This window comes from Protopterus annectens, chromosome 8.part0 (assembly GCF_019279795.1).
Source record: "Protopterus annectens isolate FY-2018-M chromosome 8.part0, PAN1.0, whole genome shotgun sequence".
NCBI lineage: Eukaryota > Metazoa > Chordata > Ceratodontiformes > Protopteridae > Protopterus > Protopterus annectens.
This window is the reverse complement of record NC_056741.1, coordinates 609521677-609537932: the sequence shown is the minus strand read 5'-3', so window position 1 is coordinate 609537932 and position 16256 is coordinate 609521677. Positions and strand designations below refer to the sequence as shown.

General features: G+C 41.2%; 1 protein-coding gene across 3 annotated transcripts in view; it reads left to right on the top strand.

Annotated features, from left to right (window-relative positions):
- The window catches only part of LOC122808944 (dynamin-1-like protein), a 1240976-nt gene that overhangs the window by 793 nt on the left and 1223927 nt on the right, over nt 1–16256 (top strand). The window contains exon 1 of one of the 3 annotated variants that reach the window (XM_044080099.1): nt 10464–10488. The exons of the other annotated variants lie outside the window; for them this stretch is intronic. The gene's annotated coding sequence lies outside the window, so the exon portion shown is untranslated. Of the gene's footprint in view, nt 1–10463; nt 10489–16256 lie in introns of those variants that run through there. 3 annotated transcript variants of the gene reach the window in all.

The following is a 16256-nucleotide window of genomic DNA, read 5'->3' as shown; positions in this document are numbered from 1 at the left end:
ACTACTCGTGTACCAACTCATTCGCGCAATGTTTTTTCAATGCCTTGGATCAGCTTGTCCACACCCCCACCAGGGGCAGCAATATCCTGGACCTGGTCATTACCAGTATGGGTAACCGGTGTTCCACACCAGAGGTCAACTCCTTGCTGGTCAGATCTGACCACAAGCTAATCACCATGGACATCCATATCCCATCCCCCATTAAGGAAACCACTATCGAAAACTACTCCAAAGCCAACTTCATGCTTCTTAAGACAGAAGTGGCAAACTTCACGACACCCATGCAGACGGAAAATAGAGGTACGACTGCTGAATCTTACACAAATGCACTGTATAAGCACATAAGTGAGTGCATGGGTTGTACCATCCCCAACAGAATCAAGACGCTATTCTCCCAAAAAAATAAAGAAGCCAATCTGCTGGTCCCCTGCCATAAACAAACTCTACAACAGAAGGACAAAGCTGTTGCAAAAAAGAGTAAAATCCCAAGATTGGAGGAACTCCCTGGTCAGCCTCAGCAAGAAGCTGAGATCCCTCATAAAATCCTCCAAAGCTAGTTATGAAAATAAAATTGCCACTGATTCCAAAGACAGTCACAAAGCATTCTACAGCTATGTCAAGAATCTCAGTGGCAACACTCAGATCTGCTTTAAGCTACAGCACAATGGCACTAAATATACAGAACCAACCAAACATCCTGGCAGATAGGTTCAGTGCTAACTTTATAGGTTCATAGGTTGGTACTAGGCTATCGGCCCTAGGGCCTATTCAAGCCTAGCCAAGGTTCAGTGCTAACTTTATAGGTTCATAGGTTGGTACTAGGCTATCGGCCCTAGGGCCTATTCAAGCCTAGCCAAGGTTCAGTGCTAACTTTATAGGTTCATAGGTTGGTACTAGGCTATCGGCCCTAGGGCCTATTCAAGCCTAGCCAAGGTTCAGTGCTAACTTTATAGGTTCATAGGTTGGTACTAGGCTATCGGCCCTAGGGCCTATACAAGCCTAGCCATAACAATTCCCTGGATATTTCTTCCCACAATATTTACTTCTCTGGACCCCTGTCTAGCAGGGTGACTGACTGATCCCTGGGATGAATTGCCTATCTCCCATCCAATCATCAAGGTTCCTTTTGAAGAGGGCCAAGGAGGCGCTGTGCTTGACATGTATGGGGAGTCTCTGGGTCAGGAACCTATCCCTCCAGCATGTTTTGTTTATTGTGATGAAACAGTGAAAAAGTTTCACAGGTATTGTTTTTCTGTGGTCTTTATTACTAGAAGAACAAGCAGCAGAATTTCCTTCTGTTTCACATCTCACTTTTTTGTTGGACAAACTTTTGTATTTCTTCTTTAGCATGTACTTCATAAAAAAAAAAAAAATAGATTTTGTTCCTCCAGGGAAAAATACCTGCTGGGTACAGCCGTTTGAATCTCACACCTGCGTCTGCACATTCCCTGCATAGTGGAATACATTTACTCCTCTTCTGCTTGGAGTACAATGAGCAGTCATTCTCCACAAACACTTAGCTGTCTCTCACTTTTAGTATTTTGTCCTCCTGCCACAGTTTTGTCTGAATCAACTCCTTCTGCTGGTAGGATTGCATCTTTACTATTAAAGGTCTAAGTTGCTTTCTCATAGCCAGGTTTGGAGCAACCACACAATGTGGTCTTTCAACTAGCAACTCCTGCTGTAGAATACCAGTCTAGTTGCTTATTTCTGCTTTCATAAAATGAATGCAATTTGTTCCTTCCAGCTTCTCTGATATAGTTGAAAATTTCAGGTTTTCCCCAACGTGCTCTGTCCTGTAATACTATTATTTTTTGAAATATCTCTTCATGAGCAGCCTCATATTTTGCCAGCCTTTTCTTAATTTCAACCTCTGATTTTTGCAGCTTTATCACCTCGTCTGAATATCTGTTTAAAGCTTCTTCCATTTTTCCCAGCATTTTGTTTGTGTTGATATACTCCGTCAGTGATTTGTTTATTTTAACTAGGTCTGTGTGCAATTGTCTTATATCTTCCAGACATGACTTCCAGTAACCTACAGGAAATTGCATTGCTTTTTTACTGAACAGCTGCAGAACTTCTTCCAGTAACCTACAGGAAATTGCATTGCTTTTTTACTGAACAGCTGCAGAACTTTCCCCAATCAGTGTTTCTTCCTCACTTTTTGTAGCTGAGTTTTTTCCAGGTGCTCTGTATTTTTTTTTCTCCTGGCATCCAGGTAGCACACTTACTAGTCAGTAACTGAAATTTACCTATAAACACAAAAGTCTACTGGCCTTCTCTGTTTTCACATTGGGAGGGCAGAGCTAGGGTTAAGCTATTACTCAGTGTGCAGCTATCTTGAAAGACCCAGAGGTTTTAATCTTTATCAACAGATTTTATTTATTTATTTGAAAAAGTGAGACAGAAAACACAGTAGAGGACCAGCTTCATAGCCCAGCACCTTCCAAACCTCTGGAATAAACTTCCTGTACATGTTAAGCAGTGCAATTCACTGTTTTCCTATAAACATAAACCTACATGACTGGATGGGTATGGGCAAATTTACATTGGGATTGACTGGTATGACCCTCCTGGCGAAAAGAGTTACTTGCCTGAGGAAGGTGTTATTTGCAAGGCATTAACTTTCGAAAGAGTCAACGTCTTAGAATTTTTATGAATCTGTAGATCAACAAGATCAAATGTTCACACAGGTTCAAACTGTGCAAAAATCACTGCATAGGTTCATAGGTAGGTATTAGGCTAGCGGCCCTGGGGCCTATATAAGCTTAGCCAAAAAGATTGCCTGGCTCTCGCTACTCCCCCTGTCAAGCAGTGCCGCAGAAGTGATCCCCTGGGTGAATTTTCTATTTCCCATCCAGTTGTCAAGATTTTTCTTAGAGGGCCAATGAGGAGCTTTGCTTGACATGAATGGGTAGTTTGTTCCAGAGCATGGGAAGTCTCTGGGGACAGGAATCTATCCCTCCAGCATTTTCTGTTTATTGTGGTGACAAGGTTTAGGTCCCTGGAGCGTGTGGTTTGGAGAGATTGGGATTTCTTTAAGTGTAGCATGTCCAACAGCTCTGGGTTTGACGTAGCTTTGCATGTTAGGTAGACATCGTGACGGAGTAGAGCTGGAGTTTTTAAGATGGTCTGCGTATGGCATCTGTTTGAGGCCAGTAATCCTTTTAGTGAGGTATTTCTGTGGCCTTTCCAATTGATGTAGGCGTCTTGTGAGTTACATGCCAAACGGGGAATTGTACTGTATAAAGGGTCTGATGAGGGATGAGTAGAGAGGAACAATGACCTTTTTTCCTAGAAGAGAGCGCCTTTGTGATGAGGTGTGCTACGTAGAAGGATTTCCCGACACCTGGTGTGTCATGAGGTCAGTTATCACACTTTCGGTGTTTAGTGAGCTACCGCCTATGTGGTAGTTCATGGGTACCGAGTTTTTCTCAAAGGGGATGATTGTGCACTTCTTGGCACTGAGCTTGAGGCCATGACTGACACCAAGCATCTGTGTCTGTAAGGCCCTTTGTAGAAAGTCTACATCATTAGGTGATTCTATTATGGCTCCCAGGTTTGCAATCATCTGCAAACTTTGTTAGCCCAAGACCTTCTGTGCTGGCCTGCACTTCAGAGAAGTAGATGCAGAACAGGAGAGGACCCAGGACCGAACCCTGTGGTACTCCACTCATCACTGGTCTGAAGTCAGACTTGGAGTCGGCTACTTTTTCTGTGTGTGTTCTGTCAGTGAGCCAGTTGGCCACCCATCTTGTGACATAAGGATTTATGCCCAGTTTAGTGAGTTTCTCTATAATTCCAGAGTGGGGGATGGTATTGAAAGCCATGGCGAGGTCGAGATTGGCTGTATGCACTACCTTGCCCTCGTCTACGGCTCTAGTGACTGCTTCAAAGAAGTCAATCAGCTTTAATAGACATGATCTACCTTTTACAAACCCAAACTGAGTGGGGTCCAGGATTTGGAGGTTACCTATGTCTTTGTTTATAAGCTCCAAGATGATACGTATCATCTTGGAATGTATCATCTTGGAGGTTACCTATGTCTTTGTTATAAGCTCCAAAGTGATACGTTCCATGGCCTTGCAGACCAGGCTCGTCAGGCTAATGGGGCAGTGGTTTCCAGGGTCAGTGGTGGGCACCTTCTTTGTGGAGTGGAATAACTGTTACTGTACGCCATTCAGTAGGCACATAGCCTTAAGTGATTCTATGATTGAACATGGTACTTAGGTGGGGTGTGAGTTCATTCTGTAGTTCATGCAGTATGCAGCCTGGGATGTTGTCCAATCCCATGGATGCCTTGTTCTTGGCTTCGGAGAGTGCGGTCTTTGCTTGTTCATCCGTGATTACAGGGGGGGTTGCATTCTTCCAGTATTAAGATGGGCCCTTTGGAGGGTTAGAGGGGGTAAGTGGAGTACCTCAGGGTTCAGTCCTGGGACCACTCTTGTTTGGCATCTACTTCTCTGAAGTACAGGCCAACACTAAGGGACTCTGGCTAACAAAGTTTGCAGATGACTGCAAACTGGGAGCCATTATTGAATCTCCAAATTCTGTGGATATTCTACAAAAGGGCTTTACAGAAACAGATGCATGGTGCCAGAGCCATGGGCTCAAGCTTAATGCCAAGAAATGTATAGTTATCCCCTTTGGAAAAAAACATGTATCCATGAATTACCACCTAGGTGGCAGTACACTAAACATTGAAAGTCTGATGAGAGACTTGAGGACACAGGTGGGCAGTGGTCTCACTTTCGATAACCATATCGCCACAACAGTCAGGAAATCCTTATATGTGGCACACCTTATCACTACTAACGGCTTTTCATCCAGAAAAAAGGAGGTCATTGTCCCACTGTACTCATCCCTTATTAGACCCATTATAGAGTATAATGCCCCATTTGGTATGCACATCACAAGACATCTGCAACAGCTGGAAAGGCCACAGAAATACCTCACTAAAAGAATCACAGGCCTAAAGCAAATGCCATATGCTGACCGTCTAAAAAAAAAAAAACTCTAGCTATACTCAGTGGCATATCGTCTACTCGGAGGCGATCTCTGCTTAACATACAAAGCCATGTCAAACCATGAGCTGTTGGACATGCTCCACTTAAAGAAATCCCAGTCCGTCAGAGCCACACGCTCTAGGGATCTAAACCTAAAACTGGTGAAAGGAGCATGACAGAAAAATGAATGTGCTTTTTCTTCTTCTTGCATTGGAGTGACTGGATTAAGGAGCTTTATCTTAAAACTTGTTTGTAAATCAAAGGAAGTATGTATTTATTTATTTATTTATTTATTTATTTATTTATTTAATTTTTAAAGAATATTGAGTATTATGAAGCCTTTTTTCTAGAAAATAAATGTATGCTTAGTAACCATTCTGTATCTGGTCCTCTCCATGCAGACAATATCATAATGAGAAATTGCCACCATGGAGACATGAGAACCAGACAGCCAATCTGATAAAGAAAAATTGGTTGCAGTTTGGTGGAGAGTGATTGGCTGGGGGGAAAAAGAAAAGAGAAACTGACTAGGAGGTAATGTTCTCTGAAAGCATTCTGGGCTTTTTCCTAGCTGGGAGACGTACAAAGATAAGACAGAAACACCACTTAGTAGAAGCACTGGCTGCACCTTGCTTCCTTTTAGGTTTAACTCAAGTCTGTGAGTGTGGCTGTCAATTTGGGACATTTGTTCCTATTAGGAAGGTAAAACCTGAATATTTGAAGATGTACATAGTTTTATGTGTTACTGTTTAATAGGTTTTGGGGTGGGTTTTTTTTGAGGGCTTTTAATAAAGAAAAAAATTTTGTAAAATGTGAAAAAGGCTCAATTGGATATGACCAACCTGATGACCAAAATTTCAACCTGCCAAACAGTGTATGCATGTAACACAAAGGCTGGAACTAGACATCTAACAAAAAAGTCTTGTGCAGAAAAAGTGGGAATAATAACTTTTTAATACAGTAATGATTTCTGTAAGTTCTTTTAAATGTGAACAGGCTCACAAATAAATACAAAAAAAGAATAGTGAATTATAGTAAAAATGTAGATTACAAATAGTTTTGTTATAGGAGCTGCACTTAGAACTGAACATGTGAATTTGGTAAAGAAAGGTTTTCAAGATAGTTATTCAGCAGAATATCTGTGAGAAATGAAAAGAGTAGTACTTATATTAACTGCAAGAGGAGTTCCAATAGTGATTTTGTGGAGAGGAGACAAACATTTGACAACATTAACAGAGTATTGAAGATCTAGAAGGAAGCAGAATTTAAGAAACTACCATTGCTGTTGGTGGGTCGTGATGCAGAGAGAGCCATTTGACAGAGTAAGCTGGGACTTTATTAGCAGGGCAATGGAAGCGTTTGCATTAACTGAAAAAAATTATAAGGTTGATTAGGTGAATATATATGGGATCTGAGGTGAAAATTAAGGTGGGTGGGGGTCTTCTCTGATGATTTCTGCTTGAGCCAGAGAATCCACTCAGGGCGTCCTCTTTCCCCTTTATTTGCATTATATTTAAAACCATTGGCAAAGAAAACAAGGGACTCAAAAATTCAAGGATATAATTGGTATGGTAGTCAAGAAAAGCTGGTTGCATCTCTGATGATAATAATACCTGACAAAATCAGAAAGAGACATTGCAGTCCTGTGGAACATTTTGAGATGGTTTCGGATCTTTTTGAGATACAAAATTAATGAAGCTAAAACCAAGGCAACAGCTGTAAATTATGTACCCACATATGAATTGGTTCAGCATTATCCATATTTATGGAGACATGATAAAATGAAGTATTTAGGAATATGGATTAAAAATTATTCTGGTGTGGCAGCTAAGGATATGTGGGAAGAGACTAAACAAAAGATAATACAAAAACTGAGAAAATGGAAGCAGGGAAAATGGTTTTAGTCCTGTTAATCTTATACACAGGTCAGGCATATTTTATCAACCAGAGGAGATGTTATGGATAGCAATTAATAAAGAGCTGAAAGATTTTATCTGGGAGGGGAAGTCTGCAAGAGACAAGTGGGATAAGATGATTCTTCCAGTAGAACAGGATAGATTGAGATTACCCTATTTGAGGGGTATTTCAGAGCTACACAGTTAAAGCTCCTGTACTTATCACAAGCAGAAAAGTGTGGAAAGGGATGATGAAATGGGGGGGGGGATCTTAAGAAACAAGGAGAGACTGGGATTTTGGATGCAGGCCTTTAAGGAGAATAGAATATTATATCCATAAAGTAGCAGAAAGTATCCTAAGAACCAAGCTAACATGGGAATGGAGAAAGGAGATTCTGCCAGTAGGGATGATTGCAAGTAGGGAAGTAGCCAATGGGCAAGATGGGGCTGGAATTTATTTGAGAAAATTAGCAAAGGAACCAAGGTATTGGGAGCAAATAGCCAGAGAGGAAAATGTGATAGAATGGGAAGACACCAAAAATGTATTTGTACTGCAGGTTAAAGATTGCCTTCCCTATCAAAGATTGATATCCGAGTATAAGCAAAGAGAAAGAAATGGGGGGGGGGGGGGTCCTGAATGAAAGATCCACACTGATAGAGTTTTTAGTAGAATCTAGAACAGAAGTTGTAATTGAATAAAGAACAATTAGTACAGCATATAAAGTATTGCACACTAACTACAAAAATCAGTCCGGGAAGGTTAGAAAGGATTGGGGAGAGAGATTGGATAAACAATTCATGGGGAGAGATTGTTTCTCCTAGAATTGCTTATCCGATCAGGGGATATATGCATGTCTCACAAATATACAACACAATCTAGAAGATTTAGGATTTTGCTTGGAAACATTTTACATAGATATTTTTATACCCCGAGTAAACTACAGAAAATTTTTCTTCAGGTAGACAGCAAATGTTGGTGTGATGGGAAAGAAAGAGGTAATTAGGAACATATTTTCTGGGAGGGTGATGAGTTGGCAGACTTTAAGGATTCCCTGTGGGATGCACTGTTGGAGATGCTGGGTGGGCAGATTGGTGTAACGAGGGAGATGAGTTTTCTGAGCGATGATACAGAATCAAAATTGCTTAGACATGGTAAGGTCTTGCTGTGTCTAATTATGGTGGCTGCTGAAAAAGCAGTTACTAGAAAACGGTATTCGGAATGTAAACCAACTATACTATAAGTAGTGAATATAGTAGCAGAGATAAAAAACTGGAATTTAGATCTTTACAAAAGGGTAAGAGCAAACTACGTAGGAAAAAATGGGAATGTAGGAACAATACATACAGGGGAGGAATTTGCCTATGTTGTGATGAATACCTGCCCTTTTTAATTTATGTAATGTTGCTTAGATTAAATGATATATAGCAGTATATGTGTGCTTAGATTAAATGATATATAGCAATATATGTGAAGTATGTTTGTAAATGTGAACTCGTTAATACAGTTTTTTACTTTTATATAAATGTAAATTTGCCTGTGTCACAAGTGATAATTTAATAAAGGTATTAAAAAAAATAGATTAAGACCTGTGCTCCATTCTAGTTTGGTTGGAAGTAGCGGATTAAGACCTGTGCTCCATTCTAGTTTGGAAGTAGCGGATTTCAGTAGAAACAGGGAGTCCAAGACCATCAGACATCTAATGGTATGGTGAGACTGAGATCTCCCCTTAAAAGTTCATAAGACAATAAATTAAGGGATACAGCTTCCAGCCTGTCTTGGTAGCTGAGGGAGTTTAGACTTGTGATCTTGTTGGTGAGGAACTTTTTAAGGCCTTGTAAATTGCTTGATATTTTTAGTGAGATACATCCTAAAGGGAGAATTATACTCTCTAACTAGCCTTATCAATGCTGAGTATAAGGGAGTGATTAGCTCTTTAATCCTTGTGATATTCTTTTGGCAGCAGGCCTAAATAAAATGATTTCTTGACAACCATTGTCACATGGTGGTCCAACAAGAGTTGACTATTGACCCAAGTGCCTAGGTCCCTGATGACATTTTCATTTTGTAGTGTTTTTTGTTCACTAAAAGTGATGATACTATTGTTAACATTTGTTTTGAGCTCATTAGATTACTAGTGAGCATTCATTGTGGAGGGCTTGGGTGTCATATAGGACTTAACAACAGCTCACAGTTTGCAGCTATCTGCAGACTTTGTTAGCCAGAGGTCTTGTCTGTATGCTTTGGGGATCTGAGAAGTAAATGGCAAAAAGGACAGGTCGCAGCACTGAACCCTGAGGGACACTACTAGTCACTTCCCTACTTTCTGATGGAGCACCTGCAATTTGCGTTGTGTGTAGGTTCTGTCTTTAATCAGCCATTTGTTATCCATCCCACTGCAGATGCACTCATTTTTAAAGTATTCAACTTTTGTATGATGCCAACACAGGGAATGGTGTTGAAGACCTTTGCCAGGTCAAGATATACTGTGTGTGTGTGTATTTGTTATCCATCCCACCGCAGATGCACTCATTTTTAAAGTATTCAACTTTTGTATGATGCCAACACAGGGAATGGTGTTTAAGACCTTTGCCAGGTCAAGATATAGTGTGTGTGTGCTGCATGGTCACTATGTACAGTCTCTCTAACCCTTTCAAAGAGGCTTACTAGATTTAAGTAGACAGGATCTATCCTTCACTAAGGTAAACTTTCAGTGGGCCTTATCTTTTAAGATTCTTGATATCATAGTTTATAACTTCAGTTATAATTTGTTGCATGGCTTTGCGGATGAGGCATGTAAGGCTGATAGGTCTGTAATTGCTAGAATCAATTTTAATGCCCCTGTTATGGAGGTGCCAGATCCAGCAGTAGGCTGCTGAGGTAGTCATATAGGCCCCATGAAGGCTTGGGGGGGGGGGACAAAAAACCCAACAGTTTTATTTCAGAATTTGGATTGTGTTCTGGTGATTCTGACCTGCAGCCTGCCCATCTGTTTACTTCAAGTTGGTGCAATGTACATGTGTGCTTAGTTATCACATGCAGTGGTTGGCTTCCATGGTGCTAGGAGTGGGGGATGCAGTCCTTCAGTCAGTACTGGAGCTTTTTTTGTCTGGCAGCAGGCTAACAAGGATGAAAACTAAAAAGCTGAAACCATCCTGCCTTTTTGTGTACCATGGCCACATTCTTTTTTTTTTTTTTTGTCTCTATTTTCTTATATATCCTCATCACCCTTTTGGTCTGTCACCCCCCCCCCCCCAACCAACTTGGTAATAGTTCATTCGGCTCAATGGCAAGTGCAGCAGGTTTAAAATTGCGTGTTAAACCATGCCGCTAATTGATTACTCTTCATTCCTAACGCAGAGCCTCCTGCTTTAAAAAAAAATGCCAGACTGACAGCAAGGAACATCGACTCCACCACCAGCAGATGAGATCAACTTGCTAGGTTGCCCAGACAGGCAGAAATGTTTTAAGTAGTGCTGCACTCTAATAATTGAGCTTGGTTTGGCTCACCTGTCCAGGTCTTCCACAGTGCCCAGCCAAAGGAACAGATGAGTAAGAAGAGGACTTGGGACACACTGATAATTAATATGTAAGTATGTGGCTGCTCTCCAGAAAGAAAATATAGAGGGTTGACAATTGGCTTTGTGTTTGAAGTGTGATTAAGTGCTTTGTACTACTGTGCCGGTGTTCTTGACAGAACAGTGCATGGTCCTGTCCAAATTTTTGCCCCATATATTTTTGGTCTGTGTTCCACATAAAACTTGTGGTTTTCTGGCAAATCACTGAGGGGGGTATAGTAATATTAAGACTGGTTATACATTTGAGTTTCAAACTTCCTCCATTCTTCAGAAAATGCATTCTAATGCTGACACAAATCTTGTTTTCTGTTGCAACTTTTTAAGTTTTAGACATCAGTATTTAAAATTTGTTCTTATTTTTTTACTTTTGCCCCCCCCCCCCCCATTATTTTTGACTTAGCCAGATTTCCTGTGGTAAGAGGTTGAGAGATATGCAGTAGTGCATTAATGACAATAACAATGAATTTTTATATGTACGCCTTCCAAATTCTGCCACATTACACCAGTCAGAAAAAAGGCTGTCCATCTTAATCCCACTTAAACTGATTACTTTTGGCAAAAAAGTGGTGAATTACACTTAATAAATGACAATAATTAGCTATAAACTTTTACTTCAGAAAATGTATCTGTTTGCAGTGTCAGTTTTTTGTTTATTTTGTTGTCAAATACCTCTCAATGCTTTTTCTGTGAAACTTGAAATAAAAGTTTAAAATTCTAATTGGTGTAGCCATTGTAAAAGTAGAATCTTTATAAAAGTAAACACTGGTTTGAACAGGGTTTTATGGTAACTGGAGTGAGATGACCAAATAATGTGATATTGGTATGGTAGAGGCACAATGAATGGGGCACAGGGTTTGTGGGCCACTACAACAGAGGAGCACAGGGATAGGGGTCATGATGGCGGGGGGAGGGGTCCAGTCCATTGGCCTGCCTAGGGCCCATTTGACTTTCGATCTGGCTGTGGGAGGGGCATCACCACTCCAGTGCACTACCCATAAGGGACTGAACCAGCAGCTAAGCTAAAGTTAAACAATTTAAGGAGTGTATCTACAAGGGTATATTAACACTATTAATTAAACAACCATGTATAATGACAGGTCACAGTACCTTCAGTAAATAATTTTTACAGATACTTTGGAGATTAAGGGATTTAGATATTTTTTGGTCTTTGACTAGAAGTATCAGCATTGAAGTAGGCACTATTTTTGCAAGGATTTTGGCAATGTTTATTCTGACACAAAAGGCAGCATTGTTATGAACACGTTCATTTAAGGGGATCCAGTATTTGTCTGCCTGGGGCGACATGATCGACAGTACACGATGCTTTGCCAGAGATGGCCTGCACCTGTCGCCCGATTCCGGATACTGGCTAAGGCTCTTGCCACCCCTATAGTGCCTTTTTTAGGCAAGGTTCAAATGACAAATTCACCACCGTAACAGGTACAAGCAAGGAAAATCTGGGGGTAATGCTACTCAATGCTAGAAGTCTAAACCTCAAAATGCACTCACTCGAGGCACTCCTTAAAATGGAGAACATTGACATCTGTGCAGTGACCGAGACCTGGTTCAAAGCTCCAGAGAGCACCTCTGCATTACCAGGCTTCAATTCATACCATACCTTTCGGCCACCTAACCCAGAAAGAAGCACTAAAGGCGGAGGCGTGTCCATATTCATTAAGGGTATCCACACCTCCAGGCTAGTTGCACAGCATAATGCATCCGAGATTATCCAAGTGCAACTAATTCTGGGCAAGACCGCAATCCAAATTGTAGCTTGCTACAGACCCCCCACCATGCCCCAGGATTCACACTCCTCATTTCTTGATGACTGGAAAGTATTAGGGTACAACCCAACACCCTAATAATGGGCAATTTCAACTACCCCACCATTAACTGGGAAAACTACTCATGTACCAACTGTTTTGCTCAACGTTTTCTAGAATTCATAAATTCCAACGCCTTGGATAAACTTATTCACACCCCCACCAGGGGCAGCAATATCCTAGACCTGGTCATTACCAACATGGGAAACCGGTGTTCCACACCAGAGGTCAATTCCTCATTGGTCAGATCCGACCACAAGCTAATCAGCCTAGACATCCACATCCCACCCCCAGCCCCAATTAGGGGAAACCATCGTAAAAAACCTCTCAAAAGCCAACTTCACACTTCTTAAGACAGAAGTGGCAAACATCATGACACCCATGCAGATGGACAATAGAGGTATGACTGCCAAATCCTACACAAATGCACTTTATAAGCACTTACACAAGTGCATGGATCATGCTATCCCTAATAGAACCAAGATGTTATCCTCCGAAAAAAGGAAGCCAATCTGGTGGTCCTCTGCCATAAACAAACTCTACAACAGTAGAAAGAAACTGTTGCAAAAAAAGAGTAAAATCCCATGACTGGAGGAACTCCCTGGTCAACCTCCGTAAGAAGCTGAGATCCCTCATAAAATCCTCCAAAGCTAGTTACGAAAACAAAATTGCCACTGACTCTAAAGACAACCACAAAGCATTTTATAGCTATGTCAAGAATCTAAATGGGAACACTCGGATCTGCTCTGAGTTACAGCATTATGGCACTAAATATACAGAAACAACTGATAATTGCCATCATCCTAGCAGATAGGTTCAGTGCTAACTTTACCCCCCTCTCACCCCCTAGAGGGCCCATCTCTGTACTGGAAGAATGCAGAGTTCCTATAATCATGGCTGCAGAGGTAAAAAACACACTCTCCAAAGCCAAGAACACAGCATCCATGGGACCTGACAATATCCCAGGCTGCGTTCTACACGAACTACAGAATGAACTGGCACCCTACCCAAGTACCATGTTCAGTAATAGCCTCACCTCAGGCTTTGTACCCACTGAATGGCGCACCGTGACAGTTATCCCACCCCACAAAGGGGGAGCCACGATGGACCCCGGGAATACTGCCCCATTAGCCTGACGAGCCTGGTCTGCAAGGCCATGGAACGTATCATCGTGGAACTCGTAAACAAAGACATTGGTAATCTCCAAACTCTGGACCCTACCCAGTTTGGATTTGTAAAAGGCAGATCATGTCTCCTAAACCTGATTGACTTCTTTGAAGCAGTCACCAAAGCCATAGATGAGGGTAAAATGGTTCACACAGCTTATTTAGATCTCGCCAAGGCTTTCGACACCATCCCCCACTCTGGAATTATAGATAAGCTCACTAAACTAGGTATAAATCCCTATGTCACGAGATGGGTTGCCAACTGGCTCACGGACAGAACCCACACTGTGAAAGTAGCAGAATCCAAATCCGACATCAGACCAGTGACAAGTGGAGTACCACAGGGTTCAGTCCTGGGTCCTCTCCTGTTTGGTATCTACTTCTCTGAAGTGCAGGCCAACACAGAAGGTCTTTGGCTAACAAAGTTTGCAGATGACTGCAAACTAGGAGCCATAATCGAAACTCCTAACAATGTGGTCAAACTACAAAAGGGCCTCACCGAGACAGGTACCTGGTGTCAAAGCCATGGCCTGAAGCTCAATGCCAAAAAGTGTATTGTTATCCCCTTTGTTAAAAACTCTGTACCCATGAACTACCACATAGCTGGTAGTCTACTTAATGCCGAAAATGTGATAAGAGCCCTTGGGACACAGGTGGACAGTAGTCTCTCCTTTGATAGTCACATCGCCACAGTGGTCAGGAAATCCTTCTACATGGCTCATCTCATCACAAAAGGATTCTCATACAGAAAAAAAGAGGTCATTGTTCCCCTCTACTCATCACTCATTAGACCCATTATAGAGTACAACGCCCCTTTTGGTATGTACCTCACAAGACATCTACAACAACTGGAAAGACCACAGAAATACCTCACAAAGAGGATTACTGGCCTCAAACAGATGCCCTATGCAGACCGCCTAAAAGAACTACAGCTTTACTCCATCGCATATCACCTACTCAGGGGCGATCTCTGCCTAACATACAAAGCTATGTCAAACCCAGAGCTGTTGGACATGCTCCACTTAAAGAAATCCCAATCCCTCCGAGCTACACACTCTAGGGACCTTAACCTTGTCACCACAATAAACAGAACATGCTGGAGGGATAGATTCCTGTCCCAGAGACTTCCCATACTCTGGAACAGACTACCTATCTATGTCAAACAGAGCTCCTCATTAGCACTCTTCAAGAAAAATCTTGATGACTTGGGTGGGAAATTCACCCCGGGGATCACTTCTGTGGCTCTGCTCGACAGGGGCACAGGAAAATAATTTTCTTGGGTGGCGAAAGCCAGGGTACATTTTTTGGCTAGGCTTGTATGGGCCCTAGGGCCGATAGCCTAGTACCTACCTATGAACCTATAATTATTTTTGGCTTCAGAGGCCAGCCTAAATTCACATACTCATTTAGTGGATATTTTAGTGTTGTTCAGTGTTTTTTGTAATACTTTTAATATTACCCTTGAGAAAAGGGATTTTTGGAGCTTGTAAATGTAAGATGTTTTTCTTTTGTTATGTAGCTTATTTGTGGTGATGGATCAGAGGGGTGATTTGTTTTTTAAATTTCCCATTATACATACCTCTGGTAGAGACTATTACTATGGATTTTTCTAAATGGTTTAACAGCTCTTTGGTGAAGTTTGCCATTGTGGAAAGGTTAGGAGAAGTGAAGTTGTCCATGAATTTTGATACTTTGTCACAGATCAGGTTGAGGTTGGCTTATTTATAGTCCTTAAATTCAGTGGGTTTGCTGTAGGAGATTTTTGTAGTTTAAAGGAGAAAGTCACAAGTTTATGGTCGGACTTCACTGTGGAAGGCGATGCCAGAAGAGTGGTGCAAGAGATGTCCATATTTGTAAGAATAAGGACACCACATTTTTGACCTCTAGTAGTTTACCAACTGCTGAATGAAATGTTTTTGTATAAAATCTAGGACTTTTTGGACATATCTACATTGGAGGTATAGATGTACCAGTCTATTGAGGGATAGTTAGTCATCCAAAGTAAGGGAGTTTTTACTAATAGGGAGATCTTTTAGAACAGGTGTATTAGTTGTAATTAAACTTGTTTAGAGTGATTGGTAGTTTAGTCCCTAAGGATCTGCCAGGAGGTAATATAATACTTTCAAATATGGAGACTCCACCACAGTTGCCATTGGATCTGAATGCATGAAAAGTGCAAAACTCTGATATAGAAAGAGTGCTATCTTTACCTTATAAACTGAGTTTCAGTATCCGTTGCTCATCTGGTTAGGATAAAACAGACTAGCATTTGTGGGTTCTGTTCAAGCAGCTTTTATTATGTACAAACATCAGGATTGAAGCTTAGTTACTTTAACTTGGATAAACTTGTAAACAAACTATCACACTCATACTGTTCACACTCTCAGTGCACTCTCAAAATGGCACTGAAGCTAGCATGTGCTTGCTATTTATATGCACGTGCTGTCCTTGGAAATGCTTCTTAAAGGTACAACACACACTATTCTGCATCCTTTCTCTTTGAGAAATGAGTCATGCATTATTGACGACATTTAATTGATATGCAATTTAGTACAAAATAATTCTTTAACATGCAATTATACAGAACTAAATACATATAGACCTGGGGTGTCCAACCTTTTTTGCTTGCCGGCGCCTCATTGAGTGAACAGAAATTGTCTTGGGGTCGCATGTAAAATATATCATATAGTTAACTGTTTCGCTGTTGCTGGCGACCAAAGTCGACCTCCTGGCTGTACTGTAGGTGCATTCGAACAATGAATAAATGTAATAAATGCCTAATACTTTTTG